Source organism: Notamacropus eugenii, chromosome 3 (assembly GCF_028372415.1).
Source record: "Notamacropus eugenii isolate mMacEug1 chromosome 3, mMacEug1.pri_v2, whole genome shotgun sequence".
Lineage (NCBI taxonomy): Eukaryota > Metazoa > Chordata > Mammalia > Diprotodontia > Macropodidae > Notamacropus > Notamacropus eugenii.
Window position 1 is genome coordinate 467,492,518 of NC_092874.1, and position 19,419 is coordinate 467,511,936.

Sequence of the window (19,419 nt, forward strand, 5' to 3'; positions counted from 1 at the left end):
TTTGGGGACACAGAATCATGTTAGAGCCTGGAGGGATCTTAAGATAGATCTGGGAAGAGTCTGAGAACATACAACATAGAGTGTCAGAGACAGAAGTGACATGAAAAATCATAAAAATCATTGGATCACAAAAAAAAAGATGTCAGAGGTGGAAAGGACCTTAGGGACCAGGTTTTTGAATCAGTTGTTTGTCTAGTTGGGGCACAAACTTGTCAAAGGTCACACAAATAATTAAACTAGAAGACAATATCAAGATGTTAAAATTCAACATCATGCATTACAACAGCTCCAACCAGACTAGTTCAAATAATACTGAAAAACTCTGAAATGGATAAACAACACAATATTGATTTTCTACAGAAATTTAAGTGACATACAGCAGTCATCACACCAAGGAGGGAAAGAAACTATCCTGATCAACAAATACTTAATTTCCCTGTCATGTCAACAAATATTCCCCTCAAAAGTCCCACCCCAATGCCTCAGTGGAGTGTGCAGGTCACACTGGAGTCTTGAAGGTTCTGGGTAGCTTAAATTCTAAGGGCAGCTAGTGAGGAAGGCTCATCTTCTTGAATTCAAATCTAGCCTAAGACAATTTATAGCCATATGACTATGGGCAAGTCACTTAACCTTGTTTGCCCCAGTTTTCCAAACGGGGACACAAAGAGTTGGACATGCCTGAAACAACTAAACAACAACAAACCTTAAGTTCTAGTCAGCTCTTAATGGCAAGGCTATAAGAATAGCCTCAGTAAGAAAACTACGCTTTTTTCCAGCCAAGGACCAACCTAACTAACTACCGAAAGGCCTACCACCAATAAGTTGGCTACTGGTGTCTTTTAACAAATAACAAATGGCTCTCCGTCTTGGGCAGTCCTCTTCCATTTTTGCTATGATGGTGGCCAAGGGTGCTAAGATTAACCATTTACATTATTAGTCAATTTTAATTTGACTACTGGAACTTGACTTTGACATTATATTAACCCTAGCATACTTGCTAAAAAAAACACAAGAAAAAGACTACAACTAAATGGAAGGATGGTTCCAAGGGTACTCTTGGGAGAGGAAAAGAAATGAGATGGCTAGTGGATTTAATATATGCCAAAAAGCAAAATGAAACATTATTTCTCTGGATATCTGGTCATTACATGTTACAGTTCTTAAGATATTATTTGCAAAAAGATCATGAAAATAACTGCAGTTTATTATGCACAAAAGGAAGATGAAGTGGTAGAGAAATTCTATAAAGAATCTGATAAGACACTACAAATCAAATCACCATACATTCTGATACTTGGTGAACTCAATGAAAGGGTGGGAAAAGGTAAGGATGGGAAGAAATACATGGGATATGGTTCAGGGAAAAATAATGAATTAGGCCAAAGCTTCATATATAAAGAAAAGCCTCATACTTCTGTATCACAAACACATTTTTTGAAAGAAAACCAAGCCAGATGTGATGACACCTATCTGGAGTTCCTATGAACTATGACAAGCCTAAGTGGCTAGCGGACTGCTTAAGTCTGGGACATCTGAGTTGCCACAGAGTTAGAGCTGAACTGGTAGCCACAGTGTGCATGGCATCAAATTGATAAGTCCCCAGAAGTAAAGGGTAAAGCAGCTGCCTAAGGAAGGGGAAACCAAGCTCAAGTTGGAAAAATGGAGCAGGTTAAAGCTTCCACACCAATCAGTATTGAAAATCTGGTTTGTGAGTACCTGAGGTTAATTCTACTCTGGGAAAAATAGGAAGATACAGTCTAAAACAAACAAACAAAAAAACTCTCACAAGGTAAGTCCTGGAAATGCAAGCACCAACTCAAATTTATTTTATTCTTTATAATGCTAACAGAGTTTTCACTGAATTAGTTGTACTCAGTCAGATTACAGACATTACAGCTAAGACTGAATTAGTTTTTTAAAAATGAGAAAAACAAAGTGTCATGCAAATGAAGTAACTTAACCCTGAACCATTTAAAGGAATAATTTGCACACTTTTCAAGTGGAAAATTGATGAGAGAAATGACACCAACTAAACTTACCTATAAATTTAACCAAGGAACATTTAATATCATAGGGATCAAAAGAGCCTAGAAAATGCGTCCATCAGCCTTACAGAGAGAGATGGCTTTCAAAGACAAGTTAGAATATAAATTTATTTGTAAAATCTTATTAAGAAAGTTGATGAATTATTATTACAGTGTCTTCTTATAAAGCAGAAGCAAACTGTGGAGGGGAAAGCATATTTAAAGACAGCTCAGAAAGTTTTCAGCTAAGTAAATTTATCCCAAAGACCTTTAAAGGTGAAAATGGAGGGAAGGCAAAATAAAACACATTTGCAAAAACAATATTAACAAATTTTTTTTCAATCCAGTACAATGGACCCATCATATCCAAATCCTAACACCTCAGTCCCAAAGAGCTTACAGAAAAGTTAGAAACAACACTAGAAAGAACAAAGCTAGAAAAAGTCATTGGATTAAATCAAAGAGACAGCATCAAAAATACAATCCAAGAATCACAGACCTAGAGAGGAGGTGAACTGAGTCATGGACCAAGAATGATTACACATGGATGGCCTGGATGCTGCCTTCTTCTGACCCCTAAAATGCTAAAAGACTCAACGGAAACCTTCCAGTGCCCTTGCTGCACAGTTTATAATCTATAGAGGGGCATGGGCAAGAGGTGCAAACAATGAACTGTGAATAAATTGCCATCTATCTGTACTAATGGAAACAGTTCCCATATTTATGAGACAGAAAACAGACCCTAAGTATAGAGCTGCTTTCAAGGACTAATACTTCCAGCAACCAAGATCAATTAGAATCCTTCATACCTTCTCATCTATTTCTGTCCAGGTTTCATCACTTTGCCATGGAAAAATTATCCATGCTGCAAAATGAAACTGATTCTACCCACTAAAAATTCACAGCAGGCAATCTCAGCTGAGTTTTTGTTGCTCTCAAATGATCTTTCTACTGATCCACTGTGAATTTTCTATGTTCTTCCCCTGGAGTCACTGCTCCAAACCTTTTCTTTTTTGAACAACCTACAGCAATTACCAGATGCCACAGCCTTCTATCACTGACAAGACCAAAGTCCGCTGGCCATACTATCTTCATTCTTCCTATCTTTTTAGCATTATCCTTCATTCGGACTTCCTTCCCTCTGACCATAAAGGAGTCACCTCAAACTGCAGAACTCAATTCAGAGACTTCATCCCCTCTACAGCTTTCTCCTGATTCTTCCACTGACACCCACCTGATTCACCTTTAGTTCTTAGACCACTTTTTGTACTACCACTGAAAGAATGAATGAAAAAACTTATACTAAGAGCCTATGTGTTAGTAGTAGGCAGTATGCTAAACTACTAATAGGGAAACACAATAAATATGTGTAAAAGCAAGCACTCCTACATACAGAGGAGTGTCTGCTATCACAGGTTCTTTCATCTGCTTTTCTAAAAGGAAAGGCAACTTTTGGGAGAGTCAACTATCACTTTAATAAGCCTATGTATCATTCACTTAGTTCAGGGGAAAAAGTCAGCACCCTGAACTTCAGAGAAAATACAGAGAAATCAAAATCAACAGACATGGCTTCCAACTGTCTGACATAAGCAATACATACATCACAGTGATATCAACAGACAGATCCAACTGCCTGACCATACATGATTGCTGTCCTTTGTTCTCAAAGAGGACCAAAACAAGCTCAGAATGCTCCACCACATACTGGGCACAGATAGTCCATGTGAACATTTGGGTTGGATACTCCAAATCTGCACATCCTACGTTTACTTTGTGCTGTCTCAATTTTGCTTTGCTCATAGAGCACCCTTTCTGATGTGGGCACGCCATGCTGAGCAGTCCTGTGCCACTGTCTCCCATGTTGTACAGTCAAATCCAAAGTTCTTGAGAGAGACCTTGAGTGTCCTTGCATTGCTTCTTCTGACCACCATGTGATTGCCTGCCCCATGCGAGTTCTCCATACAACAGTCTTCTTGGCAAGCGTACATTTTGCATTTGAACAACGTGACCAGCCCACCGGAGTTGCACTCTCTAAATGCTTGACAGTTTAGTTCTAGTAAGGACTTCAGTGTCTGGTACCTTATCCTGCCAGGTGATCTTCAGAATCTTCCTAAGACAGTTCAAATGGAAACGATTCAGTTTTCTTGCATAGCACTGGTAGATTGTTCATGTTTTACAGGCATATAACAATGAAGGCTTTGTAGACTTTCAGTATGGTAGTCAGTCTAATACCTCTTGTCTCCCACTCTTTTCTTCAGAGCCTCCCAAACGCTGACCTAGCTCTGGCAATGCGTGAATCAACCTCATTGTCAATGTGTACATCCCTGGAAAGTACACTACCAAGGTAAGTGAACTTATCCATAGCATTCAAACTTCTTCATCTGTTGTAACTGATGGTTCCACATATGGCTGATGGAACACCTGTGTTTTCTTGGTGTTAATTATTAGGCCAAAATTAACACAGGCAGCAGAGAATTGATCCATACTTTGTTGCATCTCAGCTTCAGCAGCTGCACTGAGAGCACAATCATCTGCAAACAGAAAATTATGCACCAATACTCCCTCCACTTTGGTCTTGGCTTGTAGCCTTAACAAATTGAAGAATTTACCATTAATACAGTAGCTGACCTTGATGCCATTCTCATCCTCATTGAAAGCATTTGACAACATGGCTGAAAACATCATGCTAAAAAGCATGGGAGCAAGCACACAGACCTGTTTCACTCCACTGGTGACTGGAAAGGCACAAGAGTATTGTCCACTACCCAGAACTCAAGCAAAAATGCCATCATGAAACTGACATACAATACTGATGAACTTCTCTGGGCAACCAAACTTTGACATAATTTTCCATAGGCTCTCACGACTAACAGTGTCAAAGGCCTTGGTCAGATCTACAAAAGTTGTATATAGACCTGTTCTGCTCCTGGCATTTCTCCTGGAGTTGTTGGGCAGCAAATACCATATCAATTGCTCTTTGGCCCTTTCTGAAGCTACATTGGCTCTCAGGTAAATGACCATCTTCTAGGGGAAGCATCAGCCTAATAAAGGGGACTCTAGCAAGAATCTTGCCAGCAATGACTAAGAGAGAGACCTCACCCCACCCCACCCCTGTAACTGTCACAGGACAATCTATTTCCTTTCCATTTACAGAGATGGACAATGGAGGCATCCTTGAACTCCTGAGGGGATAATCTCCTCTTCCTATATAACCTGAAATATTTCAGTCAGCTTTTGTATGAGAAATGGTCCCTCTACCTTGTAAATCTCAGCTGGAATAGAATCAGCACCAGGTTCTCTGTCACATGAAAGGAGCCTAGTGACCCTCAAAACCTCTTCTACAGTTGGAAGTTTAGCTAAGGAGGTACTGACTTCAACCTGAGGTAAACAATCAATGGCCTCAGTATTGATTGATAATGGTCTGTTGAGCACACTATCTCTCTAGGATCATGTCCTTATCACTAATCAAGGTGGCTCCACCAGTACGAAGTAGTTGTGATACACCATAGGTTTTTGGTCCATAGTTATCACAGAGCACCAACATCTGGGTTTTCAAAGCCGGGGGGCTCCTTAGCGGCTTCCCAGAATCTCATCTGGCATACAAACCTTCTTCCAAAAACTAAGCCCCAAAATAAAACCTCATATCATGTATTTATACATTTTTCAGAGCCAGAGGGTATCACAACCCTTGAGATCCAGTGCCTCATTAACAAGAGGTGCGTATCTTCCAGCAAATCTTCCCGGGCCCATTAATGGATGGGGAAGATATTCTTTAATCACGTTACTCAATCAGAGGCACTTGATTATACTAAAACAAAAAATGCATTATCACTATAATATGTAATAAGGGAGAGAGGTCAGAGAGAGATGTTTTGGTCCCAGAAATAACAGAGATGGTGAGTGGAGTGACTGACATGTCTTTCCCAGGAATGGTAGTGATGATTTGAGTACTGTTCCCAGAGTTATTAATGGAAAGGGAGAAGGGAAGAAGGGAACACAGGGGCCCTGTGGAGGGATTTGGAGTACACTTTCGGAGTTAAAGTGGAGGAGGGATGTGGCAGATGCTCAGCACATGGCTAGAGAGCAATGTACTGGATCTGGGTAGCGTTAAACATGGAGAGCTCTCACCAATTAGGTGCACAGGGTTGGGGGGAGGGGAAGCCTTGAGTGCCACTCATTCCAAGAGGGCCTAGATTAGGCTAAACAGGAGTTTATTGTTGTGGGTATAGCCAGAACACTGGCAATTACTCTTACTGGAGTTGTGTATATATGATAGCATATTTGTATTTAAACATACACAAATGGGTATTTGTTAGTTTTTTAAAGCATGTGTAATTATACAACCATCAAAAGGGTTTTAAGCTCCCTCTCTGAGAATTCTTTCAAGGGAACTTGTGCTAGGGAAGTAAACAGAACCAAGACAGTAAAACTTAATACTGTGTAATTTTAAGGACTAATCTCAGGCCTGGGAAACAAGATGAGCAAATGCACCTCATTCTATTCAGAAGAGAGGTAAAAAATGAAGAGTGCGCAAGGCTGCAAACTCTGTGAGACAAAGCCGTCATGAGTGGCTTTGTTTTACTGTTCTTTTTTTGTCACAAGAGAAAGTTCATTTCAACGGATACAGAAGGGGGCATATCCAGGAGAGAGGAGGGGGGAGGAAAGGGCAGGGAAGGGTTCCTGCTATGTAAAATATAACACATAGGTCTTCAATTCAATCTATATTTTTAAGACTTTTTTCCCATTAGCTACTTTAACAACAAATAACTGATAAACACATAAAGAGACCAGTATAACAGTTGAAATCTGAACGATATAGGTCTTAAAATAGTGCTCCATTGCTCCATGAATACAGTACAAATAACAATAATCTATATGCAAAGGCAACAGAAGAAAAAAAGAGCAAACCTTCCTTTGCATTCAGTTTTGAAGAACCATAAGAAATTCCCTGATAAATCACAAGAATCTCTCATTAAAAAGTTATGAAATCATTATATACAAAAGGAAAAAAAAATTGTACCAGTCTGGCAAGAGAGAGACACTGTAGTGATGGAACCCTTGTATCATATGAGTTTCTGTTGGTGTTCATGTTCTCTTTGTCTCTCTCTTGCAAAAGCAAAACAATTAATATAGTATAGGCTTCCTTAAATTTCATCTTTCCAAAGGTAGAAAAAACAAAGAACTCTATACTGGATATGATTCTTATTGGGGGAAAAGAAAGAGGCTGCTACAGTGGGACCTTGAGTGGAAATGGCCTTAAAATTTGTGATAGGGAATGAAAAGAAACCCAAGAAATGATCTGCTAAACACTTAAGATTCAGAGGGTGCAAATTTCAAACGGTTCAGAAAAGGGACAGATAGGTTCTCGTGGAGTAAAACTCTACATAGAAATAGAAAGCTCTTAAGAATTAAACTGGCAAAGGGAAGGGACTCATGTCCATGATCTTGGCTAGCTGAGAGCCTATGACAGGTTTGTTGCAGTCTGCGGTGCTGGGAACCCTGAAATGCAAGGGTACGGGGGAGGGTCTGCCTTGAAAGCATTTGACCACTCAAACCTTCTTTCAGTCAACGTAGCGAGTTTTATTATAACACCAGCATGGCAGGCAGATTGTGAAACCAATAAGAGCCAGGGAGATTCTTAGGGAATCTGTGCTATTTCACCAGGCTAAGATTGGTGTGTGTGTATAAGAACAGACAGGGAGAAGATCTGGTTGGGATTAAGGAGTGGTAAATTGCCTAGGGTAGTCTGGGTACAGACAATGAAAGGAGTTCAGTGGTCTGAGAATCAAGTAAAAAGACAGTGAAAAGGATTATTGAGTATCCAGGTAGGCTGGAATGGACCAGATGCCTCAGGTGGATGCCAGTTTGGGAAAGTTCAGGACAAAGACATGGTCTTTTCCTTGAGGAGTCCAGATCCCATCAGGATGCTCTCTTAAACTCAGAATGGCACTAGACTACCAATATGCAACCTGATGTCAGGAAGAAACTAGCCTGGGTCAGAAACAGAACAGGTCAAAGCTTCCACTGGATTCAAGCCCTAAGCAACACCTTCTCTTCCTGAACTGGAACTTTCATCTCAAAAAAAGAAAAAGAAATATCTAGAAAGACATAAATAGAAACGATTCTGATGAGAAAAAGGGTATCGTCTAAAGAGATCGAAGGGAATGCACAGAGACCTCATCTACCAATTTAGTAATTTTCTTTTTTTTTTAATTAAATACATACATAAGGCAGATACAAGTAACAGAAAATAAATGCCAAGTCATGTTTTGGTCCTATAAAAATAGAGCCAGGAACACCGAGGCTCAAAATGACCAGAAATTCATAATAAATGCTAAGGACAACAAAAGGGGCTTTGTTTGTTTTATATTGGGAGAAAGACGAAGATTAAAAAAGACAAGAGATTTCTGAGATCATCTTCTAGAGGCAGCTAGTTAGATAACACCATGCATAGAGCCCTGGAACTGGAATCAGCAACACCAGAGTTCAAAACTAACCTCAGATATTTATTAGCTGTGTGACCAGCGGCAAATTCCCTAACCTTTGTTTGCCTCAGTTTTATCATTTGTAAAATAGGGATAACAATAGCACCACCTACTTCCCAGGGTAACGGTGAGAAGAAAAAGAGACAAAATCTGTAATTCACAAATCTCAAAGTGCTAGATAAACGCTACCTATTATTACAACTCACTTTTCATATTACAAATGAAAAACAGGGGCCTACATAAACTAAATGACTTCCCCACAAGCATCATAGGTAAGGAGCCTGGCTTCCATTGAAACACAATACTCTTTCCAAAGCACCACAAAGCTGCCTAAGCACTCAAAACTAAAGCCACTTTGATTTTGTCAGTGCTTTGGACTGAGGGGAAGAGGGAACGAAAAGGGAATGAGGAAAAAGAGAGAAGGGAAGGACGGAATAAAAATGTATAGTAAGGAGTCAAGACCCAGGGGGGGAAAAGAAGTTAAATGTCAGTGCAGAGTTCAAGTCAACAGACCCAGATGAAGGGCATTTCAAGGTACTCAAACAACTGCTGGGCCACTGTCAATGAACCATGAAGGATGACGTAAAAAAAAAAAAAAGGCACTGCAGGTCTAGGAAAAGGCAAATATTTCAATTTTTGCAAAAAGGGAACAGTGGAATCTGCATACTATAACTCACTGGGGTTAATAATAATTGGGCTTGGCATTTTATTTTTGGAAAAATTATCCACCATATCACATTAAAGGAATGGTTAATGAACTTCTAGAAAAGATAATGATCACAACAAGCTAGACAACTTGATTTCATGAAGGCTAACCTCACTTCCTGATGTAGACATACCAGAAATTTCAGCAACTATTTGATGAAGTTTCTTAAGGATAAAAATGATGTCCTATTTTAAGTACAAAAGATTAACTTCACAAGTGCAAGAGGACCACAGTGTGGCTACATAGTAGTTAGTCCAAAATAAACCTCAGCATTTTACTGAAGTTGATCCCATGATGAGTCAACTGTGCAGCAGGGCACTCAAAAGGACGAATGTGATCTCGGCCCACACTAAGAGAGGCAACAGCGTGATTCAGAATCAAACACAATACTGCAAAAGGTCAGATGACATCTGGGCCATAAGCTTCATAGGTTTCTATGAATGCTGTTTAAGATCACCTTAGTTGCCCTGGCCATCCCTTTTCACCAAAAGCAACTAAATAATCATATTCATGAGGTCTTTAAATACATTGAAATGGAGCCTGTCCAGTCCTGGCAACTAGACGTAAGTGAGAGCAAGTAGGTGCTCTTTTTCTTCTCAATTATCTGAGCTGCTCAGTTTTCCTTTCCAATTCTCACAGTCATACAGGGCTACTTGAAAAACTGTAGCTTTGACTATACTGACCTTTATCAGTAAGATGATGTCTCTGCTTTTTAGTATGCTGTCCGGATTTACCAGAGCTTTGCTTCCAAAGAGCAAGTCTTTTTAACATCATGGCTGCGCAGTCACTGTAATCTTTGGGCCCAAGAATAGAAAATCTAACACTGCTTCCATTTCTTGTCCCTCTATTTGCCAGGAAGTGATGGACCCAGCTGTCAATATCTTATTTTGATGTTAAGCTTTCAAGCCAGCTTTTTAAATTCTCCCTTTCACGCTCATCAAGAGAGTTCTTAATTCTTCTTATTTTCTACCATCAGAGTGGTATCATCTGCATATCTGAGATTGTTGATATTTCTCCTGGCAACCTTAATTACAGCTTTTGATTCATCCAGCCTGGCATTTTGCATAATGTACTCTGAATATAAGTTAAATAAACCTGTCATATTCTTTTTCCAATCTTAAGCCAATCAGTTGTTCCATATTCCAGCTCTAACTGTTGCTTCTTGGCCTGCATACAGGCTCCTCAAGAGATAAGTAAAATGAGCTGGTACTCCCTTGTCTTTGAGAACTTGCCACATTTTGTTGTGACCCGCACAGTCAAAAAGTTTAGTGACGTCAATGGAGGACGTGAAGATAGGGGGCAGAGATGAGGAGGAAGAGCATTCTAGGCATGGAAGAGATGAGCATACTACAAGATACTGCAAATGAGAAATTAAGCAGAAGTATTTAAAAGATGTCATTGCAGAAATGGACTGTGAGCGCATCCAACCATTCTGGAGAGCAATTTGGAACTATGCCCAAAGGGCTACAAAAATGTGCATACCCTTTGACCCAGCAATATCGCTACTAGGACTATATCCCCAAGAGATCATAAAAATGGGAAAGGGTCCCACATGTACAAAAATATTTATAGCAGCACTCTATGTAGTTGCCAAAAACTGGAAGTCAAGGGGATGTCCATCAATTGGGGAATGGCTGAATAAATTATGGTATATGAATGTAATGGAGTACTATTGTGCCATAAGAAATGATGAACAAGAAGACTTCAGAGAGGCCTGGAAGGACTTATATGACCTGATGCTGAGTGAAAGGAGCAGAACCAGGAGAACTTTATGCACAGCAACAACCACAGTGTGTGAGAGTTTTTTCTGGTAGACTTAAATTTTTGTAATAATACAAGAACTTCTGAAAAAAAAAAAAAAATCCCAATGGTGGACCTCAAGGCAAAAAGCCTTCCACACTCAGAGAGAGAAATATGGAAGTCACTCACATAATGTAGCAGATCATGTTTGTGTATGTGTATCTGTTTGTGTATCATGTTCTGATTTGTTATACGGATTCTTTCATTTATCTTAGTCTGACTACATAGCATGACGATAGTGAAAATATACTCAATAGGAAAGTATATGTAGAATCTATACAGAATTGTATGCAGTCGTGGGGAGGGAGGGAGGTAGTGGGGGGTGGGTGGGGAGGGATAAAATCGCAATTGTATGGCAGTGATTGTTAAACATTAAAAAAAATTAAAAAATTAATTAAAAAAAAAAAAAAAAAGAAATGGAGAGAAAAAAATGATATAGTCACATTGAGGGCAAGGGACAAGGAAGGCACAGTAGGTAAGTTCTACTGATATGCACAGGATGTCAGAAAAGAGCATGAAGACGACACCCAATAGCCTGTAGTGACTTTATAGAAGGACATGGACTAGAGGATTCCCCAGAATGAGAAGGCATGAATCTGCATTCTTAGAGAAAGTACCCACATGATTAAATCACAGATCCAATAGAATACGGAAGTTCCAAAACAACTGTAATTAGTTTCTCTGGTTTTTAATGGGAACATTTAATTTTAGCCCAGGTCCCTAGAGAACATCAATACAATCAACTGAACTTAATTTGCAGCTATTTGCATGTGAATAATTTATATTCCTGCCTAAAATGATAATTTGTCACTCCCTTCTCCTAAGCTTAGACCAAGTTCCTCTGTCCAATCATTCCCATACTTTTCCTTTTATATGGTGGTGGTAATAGTATAAACTCCATTCTGGTTGTGCTGTTTTCAATCTGCATTACTTCATAATGTATTTTCCCAGATTTCTTTCTATTATTCATATTTCTGAATCTTTATTCAATTAGAGCATTTTCCTCAAGTCTTTTAAAATAGGAGGCAGTTGATATGTTTCCTATACAGCCAAAGAGGTCTGTAGATAATTTCCCCTTTTCTTCCTCACCTGAATCAACTGCTTGGCTAGAATTTCATTCCTTAAAGCACCACATCCTTCTGAGCCTAAGTTCTATGAAATATTTCAGGCTATCACATTTTAACCTATTTTTTTCCTGAAATTTTTGAAAACTGATCTCTGAAATCCTAAAGTATACACCACAGGGTAATTTTTAAATTAATTAACAAGCATTTACTAAACACCTGCCATGAGTCAAGCACTGTGCTGGGTGCTGAGGATTTAAATACACAGAAACAATCTCTACTCACAAGAAGTTTGTATTATAATGAGAACTTAAATACAAATAGATATGCAAACAGCATAAATAAAAACATAAAGTTCGTAGATGCAAACAGAAACAAGCTATTTAAAGACAAGGCAGATGGGGAGGGAGAGGACCAAGAAAGGCTTCAGGAAGAAGATGGTGCCAGGGCCATGTCTTCAAGCAAGAAAGCCCAAACCATAAACAGTAACCATTGGTTAAAAAGAGAGGCTAATCAGCAGTATTGATTATGTGATCAAAGAAAAGAAAAAAACAACAGTAAGACCTCAGTTACTGGAGGAAGAACCCACTATCTGACAAAGACTGCTGGGAAAACTAGACAGCTATCTGGCAGAAGTTAGTTTGACAACAAGACTTCAAGCCATCTACCAAGATAAAAGCCAAACACATACATGACCTAGATATTAAAAGTCACATAATAAACAAATTAGAAGAGTAAGAAAGAAATTATCTTTTGAATCGATGGATAGAAAGAAGAGTTCATAACTAAAGCGAAGATAAAGCAGATCAGAGAAGATTAAATGAACAATTCTGACGATACAAAAATGTAAGTTTTTGCACAAACAAAATCAATGCTCCCAAGATTAGAAAGGAAAAAGTTAACTGAAGGGGGGAAGAGAAATTTTGTAGCAAGTGTATCTGATAAAGCTACTTCTGATATATCTAAGGAACTGATTCATATTTATAACAACCATTTCCCAATAGATAAATGGTCTGAGGAGATGAACACACAGTTTCAAAGGAAGAAATACAAGCATCAATATCTACACGAAAAAACTATCTGAATTACTAATTAATTAGAGAGATGCAAATTAAAGCAATTCTGCAGTACCACCTCAAACCTTTCAGACTGGCAAAGATGACAAAAAAAGAAAATGACAAATTTTGGAGGGACTGTGGGAAAACTCTTAATTGAGTTGGTCCAGCCATCCTAGACCAGATCTGCAAAATAATTTGAAATGAGACCAAAAAAATTAACAAACTATCCTTTGATCCAGTAATACACTACTAGGCTTATACTCCTTGCCCCTTCCAAAAAAAAAATCAAAGAAAGAGGAAAAGGAGATACACCACACACGTACATACAAACAAATACTTTTAGTAACTCTTTGAAGGTAGCCAAAATTGGAAACTAAAGGGTTGTCTTCCTCTGGGGGAGGTACGAGGGAGGGGAATAACAAATTGTGGTATATAAATGTAATGGGATATTATTGTGCTATAAGAAAATATGAAATGAACAATTTTAAAGGAAAATGGGAAGAATTTTATGAACTGATGCAGAGAAAAGTGAGAATTAGGAGAATAATTTATACAATGATAACATTATAGTGAAAATCAACTTTGAAAGACTTTAGAACATGATTAACACCATGATAAATCACTACTCCAAAAGAACAAACATGAAACATGCCACTTACCTCTTGACAAAGAGATGATGAACTTAAAACGCAGAAAGAGCCATACATTTTTGGATGTCTAGTGTGGCAATTTGTTTTGCTGCACTGTATATGTGTGTGTGTGTATATATATATATATACATATATATACATATATATATACATATATATATGTATATATATGTATATATATATATATATATCTCAAGAAATTTGTTTTGTTTTTAATTTCTCAGGAAGTAGGGGGTAGGTAATAGGAGGAAGAGAAATAAAATATTCCGTTACTTAAAAAAGAAAAGAAAAAGTGGTTCCATCTGGCTAAAATCAGCAAGGAGGAAGAACAATCTCTCAGAAGTACTCCAGGCATGGGAAAGGCTGGAGAAACCAGTATAAAAGTCATCCTTTATTTCCTCAAAGATGGGAAATGCAGTGTCATGTGTGATAAGGAGAAAGAGAGGAACTTTGGTACATCCAGGAGAGCAGGAGGGGAAGTAATGTCCAATTAGGTTGAAAAAGGAGGTTGTGGCCAACCAGGAGAGGAAGGGCACTCGAGCTAAACAGAAGAGCTTTTATTTTACCTTACAGGTTACTGAAAGGCAGTGGAGTTTATTAGGAAGGGAAACCATACAGTCAGAAATCTTTAGGAAAATGATCTACCAGCAGCATGCAGAATAGACTGATGAGGCGAGAGACTTTGACGCTGCTGTAATAATCCAGACAAGTGAAGTTGAGAGCCTGAAATGATGATGATGGAGAGTCCCAGTCTGAGCACAGAGAAGGGGGAGGCCTTGACATGATGAGATAGAAATGAAAAGATTTAAGCAAATGAATGAATACAGGAGGTCTGGGCAGTGAGAAGTCAAGGTTAACTCGGAGTTATAACTCTGAGAGGCTGAAAGGATAGGGACGCCCTTGTCAGAAATAAGGAAATAGGGGAGGTGGGGAGTGGTCATGGCACCAGAGGAGTTCAGTTTTGGATATGTGAAATTTGTGATGACTGTAGAACATCCTGTTTGAAACTAGGGGTGCAGGACTAAGGCATGGGGCAGAGACTGGCACTGTGATTACAAATCAATGCATCACCTGCACAGAGATGATGGTTATTGACAAGGTTACCAAGAGACAATGTGCAGAGGGAGCACAGAAGGCCTGGAAGTTTTCATGTGATCAATCAACATTTATTAAGTATTGCTGCGTGTCAAGCACCGTGCTGGGTGCTGGGATTCAAAGAGTTGTAAAAGACAGCCTCTGCCCTCAAGGATCTCACAGTCTAATGGAGGGGAGACAACATGCAAACAAATACATACAAATCAAGTTATATACAGGACAAATAAATATAAACATGCCTATACATAAACAGAAGGACCAATAAGAATGAACAGAATGAAGAGAGGCTAGAGAAGGCTTCCTGTAGAAGGTGGGATTGTAGTTGGGACTTAAAAGAAGCCAGGGAGTTCAACAGGAGCAGAGGAGGGAGAGTATTCCAGGCCTAGGGGACAGCTAGGGAGAATGCCCAGAGGCCATGAGATGTAGTGACTTGTTCATTTAACAGCCAGAGATCATTTCTGAGCATTTGAACCCACAGATGCTGCAGAAGATTAGATAAAAGGCGAGGAAGAGAAGGACCACAGGTAGAAGGGAAGACCACAGGAAAACAGAGAAGCCATAAGACAAAGAGAGGTTCACTACAGAGGCTGGCTAAAAGGAGGACTGAGAAAAGGTCACCACATTGAGCAGTTAGGACTGCCAATAAACCGAAGAACAAAAGTTATTTCAGTGAGTGGTGTAATACAAGTCATAAGAAAGAGAAGGCAACAACGGAAAACTCCCTTTTCTCTGTGAAATCAATTAGCTCTTCCAAGAATTTTCAGCCTCCCTCTAACTATAGTTCCATGCCCTCTACTCCCTCCCTGCTTCCCTCACTCTCTGCTAAGAACCTCACCTTCTACTTTACAAAAAGATGTTCTCTGGGAGTTCCCTCTTCTCCCCTCTTCCTCATCTCCTCATACTCAGATGCCTTCTACCCTTCTCTCCTCCTTCACCCTAGATGCACATGAGACCTTCTAACTGCTCGAGCAATCCCATTCCATCCAGTCTTCTTCCAACAATGACTCTCTCTGGTGACTCCAATCTATCTCATATTTTGTATTTTCAGGCTCTCCTACTCTGCTGGCTGCCTCCTCACTGCCTACAAACATGCTTCCAAATTCCCTCTAGAAAAATTCTCCCTGGATCCTTCCATCTCAGATGGAACTTCTGCCTTTTGGGGCTCAACTCCTAGAAAAGGCCTTTCACAGCAGGGGCTATACTTTCTCTCCTCCTGCTTTCTCCCTAACCCCTGACAAAAACAGCTTCCAACTCCATTCATTATTACACTGAAAACTACTCTCAGCAAAGTTACCAGTGGTCTCTTAATTGCTCTATCCTCATTCTCATTCACCTTTTTGCAGCCTTTGCACTGTTGCTCCCCCTCCCCCTCCTTGATACTCTCTCCCCTCTGGGTTTTTGGGCCAAGAATCTCCTGGTTCTTCTCAGCCCTTTGTGACCACTGCTTCTCAGCTGCTCTGCTGGATCCTCATCCAGCAAACCTCTGCACCTTCTAACCTCACAAGGCTCTTTCCTTGGTCCTCTTCCCTTCTCCCCTTATATTACTTCACTGAGCGATTCATCGGCTCCATTGAATTAAACTGCCATCTTTATGTTGATAATTCTCAAACCTACCCCTCTGCCCCAGCCTCTGTGCTGACCTACCATCCTGCATCTCCAGCTGTCTTTCAGACACCTCAAACTGGCTGTCCAGAAGACATCCGAAATTCAACATTTTCAAAATCAAACTCTAGCTTTCCTCTCAAAGCCTCTTCTCCAACCACTTCACCTGTTATTATAGTAGAAGGCAGTTCCTCAGGCTCACAATCTAAGTGTCATCTTCACTGGACCCATCCTCACTATCTCCAATCTATTGCGAAGGCCTACTGATTTCAGCTTTGCAACCCATTCCCTTCTCTCCTCCAGTGTAAGCCTTCATCACCTCACCCTGGACTTCTGCAACAGCCTTCTGCAATCTGCCTGACTCCAGTTTCTCCCCAATCTGGTCCATTTTTCACTCAGCCACGTATGTGCAGGACTGACCATGCCACTTTCCTACTCAATAACCTCCAAGTGGCTCCCTATGGCCTCACCTCCAAGATCAAATCCCTCCATAACCTAATGCCCTCCCTACCTTGATAGCCTTCTTACACCTCAATCTACAACAACTACTCTTCAAAGCAGAGACACTGGCCTCCTGGTCTTCCCACAAACAAGACCCTCCAGCTCTCAGCTTGGGGTGTTTTCTCTGGCTGTGTTCCATACCTGGAATGCTCTTCCTCTTCAACTCTGCCTACAGTTTTTCCTGGATTTCTTCAAGTCTCAACTAAAATTCCATCTTTTATAGTAAGCTGCTCCCAACCCTCATAATTCTAGTGCTTGCCCTCTCTTACTTATTTCCAATTTTCCTCTTAAAAAAGAGATGGTTTTGGGATAGGATCAAAAGCACAAGTAGATGCGCTAGCCTTGGCAAGAAAAAGGGCCACTTCTAACTCTGAAGCTAAAGTAAAAGAGGAGAGAAATTGGGGGTGGGAAGGGGCATGAAATATGAGTTGTGAAATAGGGAGAAAGAGGGAACTCAGCTCACAAAGTCTCTACTTTCTAAATAAAGTAGGAATTCATGGTCCACTGCTGAGGATGGGATGGGGAGGTCTAAGTACAGAATAAGTCTGAACACAAACATGCGCTGTTCCAGTTTTGTTCTAAACCCCTTTAGCTTTGAAAAACTGAGAGAATGTGTAAGGACTCTTTTTTTCCCAGAAAGGCTGGAGCCAATGAGAGAAAAAGATTAGGAGACCCAACAAAGATACAGGTGCAAAATATTTTTTCCCCATCCCAAATTTGAACTAATATGATGAAATGAACAGGCAGTGTTTTACTAGTTAACATACAGGGTTTAATCTTATTTTTAGCCATATTTTCATGTTTCTCTCCCCTGATTTCACAAAATTATCATCTCAAAGAAATCTATTGCAAAGAAAAGCAATCTTTTTTTGCTCAATAATGAAGCATAATGATATACTTAGAAGTCCTTCCTTTCACATCCTTCTATCATTTATTTTAACAATTTGTCAAATCAAAAATCATTAAGATTTTAGATGATTATATTGTACCAGCTGAGAGTGACTGGTAAGTCCCTAAGATGCTACCCATATAATAAGAACACCTTAAAGCATTGATGAAAGAAAAATCCCAAAGGAACTGGCTCAGTTAATCTTTCACTATCAGAGTGTACCCGTAACTGCACTAGAAAATGCATTGGAACTAAATTGAACAACATTGATTCAGACCTCAGCTTTGCCATTTATTTATCCATGGGAGAATTCCTAAACTTCTACAGGCCTCAGTTTCCTCAGTAGTAAAAACAGAGGGGGAAACTAGAAGATCTCTTACATCCCTTTCACCTCTAAGTGGCACAATGGATAGTGTTGGGCCTAGACTCAGGAACCTTGGGGTAAGTCAATCTGTCTGCCTCTGACCTCCTCAACTTTAAAATGGAGATAATAATAGCACCTACCACACAGGGTTCTTTTGAGCATAAAAAGAGAGAATATTCGTAAAGTGCTTAGCATAATCCAAGGGCAGCTAGGTGACACAGTAGCCAGGCCTAAAGTCAAGAAGACTTGAGCTCAAATCCAGCCTCAGACACTTACCAGCTGGGAGACCCTGGGCAAGTCACTTAACTTTGTTTCTCTCAGTTTCCTCCTCTGTAAAATGAGCTGGAGAAAGAAATGGCAAACGACTCCAGTATCTTTAATAAGGAAACCCCAAATGTGATCAACGAAGAGTCAGGTGCAACTGAAATGATCAAACAACAACAACAAATTGTATAGTCCCTAGTATATATAGATGCTTATTCCCTTCTGTTCCCCCTTCTAAATCTATGATTCTGTCATCCATTGCTAGGACTTTATCCTGAAATATTGAAAAAAAAAAAAAAAGTTCAATGAGTACAAAAAAAAATCACAAATGAAATAGCTGATAAATTTAATGAATGCAGCGGGGCTGAATACATTATGACTTATTCATGTAATGGTAAATTATACACCACAACATAAATGAGAAGTGAGCATTACCCCCTTTCTAGTGAAGATGTCAGTGTGAATAGAAAAACCCAGCTCTCCCACATACATTCTAACAACCATCTGAAAATGAATAATGAGCAAGATATCCAAACAGAACCAGCAGAAAGCTTCTTCCTTTGGCACAGGACTGCACAAAAATATGGCCAGAAATAAAAAAGGCGCCACCAGAAGAGCTAGCCCAAGTTCCATGGCACAGGCCAGAAGGCGTAAATAAGGCCTTCAAGTAAAGCATAAAGAGCAAGGGGAGCTGAGGGAGACAGGGAAGCCAAGAACAGGACCTCAGGCAACTGAGCTCAGGAATCAAACCGGTCCTAGGGCGCTGTAACCAAAAATATGGGAGGGGGCAGAGTCTAGCCCCAAAGCAAGAACTGAAGGTAGAGAGATGAGCAAACAGAAGAGATTCCTCAGGATAAACCAAGAAGAAAGCAACACTACCAGCAAAGCCTCAGAGGAAAAAGGCTTGTCTATAAGGA

General features: G+C 39.8%; 1 protein-coding gene across 7 annotated transcripts in view; it reads right to left on the reverse strand.

The window, feature by feature from the left end:
* SLMAP (sarcolemma associated protein) overlaps positions 1-19,419 on the reverse strand; it is a 160,493-nt gene that overhangs the window by 107,601 nt on the left and 33,473 nt on the right. Inside the window, exon 1 of one of the 7 annotated variants that reach the window (XM_072598846.1) lies at positions 18,515-18,534. The exons of the other annotated variants lie outside the window; for them this stretch is intronic. The gene's annotated coding sequence lies outside the window, so the exon portion shown is untranslated. Of the gene's footprint in view, positions 1-18,514; positions 18,535-19,419 lie in introns of those variants that run through there. 7 annotated transcript variants of the gene reach the window in all.